The 5,000-nt window shown below is 36.9% G+C and overlaps 1 protein-coding gene and 1 pseudogene across 3 annotated transcripts in view; one reads left to right on the forward strand and one right to left on the reverse strand.

Moving 5' to 3' along the window:
• Positions 1-741, reverse strand: part of LOC122248394 (beta-1,3-galactosyltransferase 6) — a 6,392-nt gene extending 5,651 nt beyond the window's left edge. The window contains exon 1 of the mRNA XM_043008408.2: positions 603-741. The gene's annotated coding sequence lies outside the window, so the exon portion shown is untranslated. The remainder of the gene's footprint in view (positions 1-602) is intronic.
• Positions 742-1,192: 451 nt separating this feature from the next.
• LOC122248404 (ribonuclease kappa pseudogene) overlaps positions 1,193-5,000 on the forward strand; it is a 3,994-nt pseudogene continuing 186 nt past the window's right edge. Inside the window, exons 1-2 of one of the 2 annotated variants that reach the window (XR_015191284.1) lie at positions 1,193-1,341; positions 3,925-5,000. The exon at positions 3,925-5,000 is cut by the window's right edge and continues 186 nt beyond it. The product of XR_015191284.1 is annotated as a ribonuclease kappa pseudogene, transcript variant X1 (transcript). Of the gene's footprint in view, positions 1,353-3,924 lie in introns of both variants that reach the window. The other variant, XR_015191285.1, reaches the window with a different exon arrangement.

The raw sequence follows: 5,000 nt of genomic DNA on the forward strand, positions 1-5,000 counted from the left end.
CCTAATGGCACTACAGTGAAAAGGTCAACAAACATCCCCCACGTCTATTCTCGTAAGACAGAACTTGGACAGGTTCCTTATTTGGGGATAAACCTTCTGAGTACATTAGCAATGTGTATCCAATGATGCCAATACAGCAACCACACACACTGCTTCAAAATATAACAACCAGATATAAAATCGCTTAAAAAATGGAGCTCAGAGATTCATAAAGAGTGAGGAGTATGAGACCAATGTAAGGATAGTCTGTTCTACTTCCTGGCCTCTCCTATTATCTGAACCCAGATGGTTAATGTGGAGGGGGATTGTGGATTACCATACACTATATGAGTAGTAAAGAGTGGAAAGAATCCATAGGTGCTATTATCATGTCTTATAAATATCTGAATCAGGTTTAGCTTGTAAGACTATATGTGGTGGCTTTGTTGGCTTCTATCGCATTGGACAACAGATTATAGGCCCTTTATAGCATATGGCAGTGAGGTTCAAGGTTTAGTTCGAAATTTGACAGAACATACTAAAGTAACAATATATATATACAAAAAGAAAAGAAAAAAATATCCCGTTTGGAAAGTCACAGCGAATGTCTTCTAAATAGTTACCGCGGTTTCAAATGTAGCTTCTGTAGCCCGGTATCCAATCAATAAAATATTACAGCATTGCCTAAAGGTGCAAGGTTTTGTATTTAGAGTTCCCGAGGAGAGAGTCAGCTGTGACAAGTCTTGTTTTGATTTGAGATCCGCTGGTCGTAGTTCAGGGTTCCGTAAGAGCAAAATTTTAAATGTATAACAAGTAAATGGTGGTCGTTTGTAGTTTTGTTAGTGTTATTTGTTTCATGTTCGTTAATTATAATACTTGGAATGTTAACGTTTTTCTCATATGGTAAACTAAATTAGTATCTGTTCGCACATATTTTTTTTCCGAAGCAATGCAACCTGGATTTATCTTGCGCTAAGCGTTCGATATTCTCATTCAAATCTCAAATAAAACACAAATGAATATGTATAAACATATTTTTAATTTCAATATGTAGTTTAATTATGTAGGTAATAACTTTAAAACAAACGAAACATTTCAATTCTAATATTCTAAGAAATTGAAAACTAAACGTGATTATCAATCGGTCAAAATCGAGAGACGAAATAATCTTTAATACATGACATAATATATTCTAATGATAATATTAATTCATCTATTCACATTTACTGCAGGTAAACATCAATAAACTAAGTGTTAGACTTTATATTTTCCATTATGAGCGCAGCGTGGGAGTTATTGATCAGTTGTCTGCTAGAAGAAGCCACAGTCATCTGACAGAGGAAACGGACACCACCAAACGAGGTCAGAAAAGGGTAAATTTATAATTATTCATTCGTTTATAAGGGACATATGTCTATGTTTTATGTCTTAGGAACCTTTAAGATACGTGAATTATATCAATATGAGAGAAACTTCCAGACTTAGAGTAGGATTTTGTTGAAAACTTTAGATGTAGTTGTGCTGGTTATTTCTTCGGTAAATTAGTTATTTAGTTACTTTTACTAATCATTATTTTATTCTGTGTATCAATAATAGATTCATCAAACTAGGCCGTAGTATCTAAGAGAGAGAGATGTCAGTAATATGTTCCATATGACTGTTGCTCCCAATACTGTGAGAGATTTCTAAATGTCTTGAATAGACTCATGATATTTATACATGTGCATAAAGAAACAGGACATTTATCCATTTATCTCAAATGTATAGTAATCATTAACTCTGGTAGAATAGATATCCCCCGCCCTGTTTTTTTTTTTTTAGTTTTTAGTTACAGTATCTGTGGTTATTTGCAATGTTAGATTTAGATGATTTTTTGTGTTTTTTTTTTCCTATCTTTTTTTATGTGTGTTTTGTTTGTATTTGTACTAGCGTCTATATATGTGTGTGTGTGTGTGTGTGTGTGTGTGTGTGTGTGTGTGTGTGTGTGTGTGTGTGTGTGTGTGTGTGTGTGTGTGTGTGTGTGTGTGTGTGTGTGTGTGTGTGTGTGTGTGTGTGTACGTGTACGTGTGTGTGTGTGTGTGTGTGTGTGTGTGTGTGTGTGTGTGTGTGTGTGTGTGTGTGTGTGTGTGTGTGTGTGTGTGTGTGTGTGTGTGTGTGTGTGCATGCTTGTGTGAACACACGCAACTCCCAAAACAGATATCATGATAGAATAGCACGTAGGTTGCCTAATTGCAAGTTATTTACCCCAAGACCTGTGCTCGAAACGACTTGTGACGTCAGAGGTAAACAGAGCTGAAACTACATCGGTATTATATGATGATATAAGTTTTTTTTAAAACACGTATTGCAATGAAGCGAAAGAAAGAATATAATCAAGATACAGAACAATGGTAATAAAATCACAAAGGATAGTATTTGCTTTTGTGATAATGACTCGAAAAGGAGGATTCTTAATTATCTTTCCATCATCATCATATTAATCTTATTTATCATTAATATCAATAGTTATTATAAACACTGTTATCATTATTGTTGTTATTATTATTACTGTCATCATCTTCATTGTCATTGTCATTATTATTAACTATTATTGTTATCGTTATTATGGTTATTATTATCATTTTATCATTATTATCACCATTATCATCCTCATGGTTATTGTTGTTGTAATTGTTATTATTGCAGCCATTATTAATGTTATCACTATTATCATTATCATTATTACTGTCATCATGTTTATTATTATGATCATCATTATTGATTATCTTTGATTATTTTTTGTTGTCATTATTATTATTGTTGTTATCATTATCATATGCATCAGCATTAGCATTGTCATTATCATTATTTTTATCATTATTATTATCATTATCATCGTCAAAATCATCTGCGCCCTTCTCTCCTCTTCCATTTTCCCTCCCCCCTTTCTCCAGCCTCCCCTTTCCCCCTCCCTCTCCCTCCCCCCCTCTCATTCTGATAATAATGGTGATGACGATGACCGTTCTTCAAATGCAGAAAGTAATGAAATCAATAGTAATGATAATAACAATGATAATGATACTACCAAATATTACTATTAGTGAAAATAACAAAATGAATAAGAATATTTTTACATTTATGAAACATATTGCACCTCAGAAATAATGACTGCATTGGTTATTTACGAATATATTTTTACACGTATAATTACTAGCATTACAAAAAGTGCATCCTTATCTTTAGGAAGATCTTCAGTGGTATTAATAGCGAGTTGAATATCCAAATACATGATCAGTTTGTGATATTGAGTTTAAATGTCATCAAACCATAGAATAAATGCATTCACGTCAACAGCAGCTATTGATTATTGATTCATTAGTATAGTGTCGCAATGGAACATTTGAGCAAAATTATCATGCATGAGACAATCGGCTCCAAACTGGTATAATACAGATAGAATCATTAAGAGCATGTGTGAATCGGATCTGCATTTGTGAATCAAACGTATATCCAAAATTTTTGCATACGCTCTTTTTCATACTGTCATCTTATTTCTATGGTACTTTTTCAGAAGATTTCTCTATGGGGGATGTCAGCTGATTGTCCACTTCACTTGATGTTTCAGTTTAAAAGTGTTTTCATTGAGGTTGTAAATAGACACATGGGTTTGTTTCCTCTCATTTTCTTGATAGCGGAAAGCGTAGAATGCATTGGGATAGAGAGAGAGAGAGGGAGAGAGAGAGAGAGAGAGAGAGAGAGAGAGAGAGAGAGAGAGAGAGAGAGAGAGAGAGAGAGAGAGAGAGAGAGAGAGAGAGAGAGAGAGAGAGAGAAAGAGAATCCTGCCTTTATTTTTTTATCATGATAATAGATATAACAACTTTCCTGAAATCACATTTTTTTGCAGTGATTACTACATCTTTTGATTCTATTTCATAAAATCGGTCTCTCCTCCTACGCCTCCTCCAGGTTGTCTCGCCCCTCGTAGCCCTGTGTCACCATGGCCTTCTGCGGCTACAAGTTCTCGCTGTGCCTCTTGCTGATCAGCTGCTGGGGCTTGGTGCAGCTGCTGCTGATGGGCATGCTGTTCTACTGCGAGACGCCAGCCTTCCTGGAGGACCTCCCGCTGACCGGACCCTACGAAAACATCGGCCAGTACATGAACGACGTGCACCATGGCTTTGGCACCAACGCCCTCAACTGCCTCATCGCCGCCTGCCTTTACATCATCACCCTCGGCGTCTCCGGCTGGCAGTTCTACCTCAACCAGAAGACCACTTACCAAGTGTAGGCCTAAGCGCGGGAGGGATGCCGGGTGAAGGTCTATGCACGGGCTACAAGATGTAGGCCTATGCACGTTGTCGGGCGTTGGCACTTCAGCAAAGCGAGGGCGCGCGGCTAAGAATGTGTATTATTTTCTTTGATTTTCAAGAGAGAACTTTGTATACTGACTTGTTTTGTATGCATTATGCGTGAGTGTGTCGGGCCGCTTTCTGTTTCTTGTTGGTGTGTGCAGTGGATGGAATGAAGAGGCAATTGGATTGTAATCCTTATAATGATGAATTGGTAAATACGCACACACACACACACACACACACACACACACACACACACACACACACACACACACACACACACACACACACACACACACACATACACATACATACACACACACACACACACACTCATACACATACACATACAGAGAGAGAGAGAGAGAGAGAGAGAGAGAGAGAGAGAGAGAGAGAGAGAGAGAGAGAGAGAGAGAGAGAGAGAGTGAGTTTTATCCCTAGAAAAGAGATATTTGTAAGAAAAAAAGAACGAGTTTAGTAAGGACAGATAAATGTATATATCTATGATTTTCAATGTACAGTGTTCGGTAGATCTCTAGTCTTCATTCCAGTAACATTATGTCATCCTCAGTTTTAGCATGTAGACAGTGTGATCGTAATGTATGCTGTTTGTGACTCACGGAAACTTAGCGAAGGAGAGCACAACCTCAGTGTCCTTCAGTATTTCCATAATCCTTCGTCTTCTCTAAT

The sequence above is a fragment of the Penaeus japonicus genome, unplaced genomic scaffold, assembly GCF_977035675.1.
Source record: "Penaeus japonicus unplaced genomic scaffold, GWHDUDI00000001_assembly GWHDUDI00000009, whole genome shotgun sequence".
Taxonomy (NCBI): Eukaryota; Metazoa; Arthropoda; class Malacostraca; order Decapoda; family Penaeidae; genus Penaeus; species Penaeus japonicus.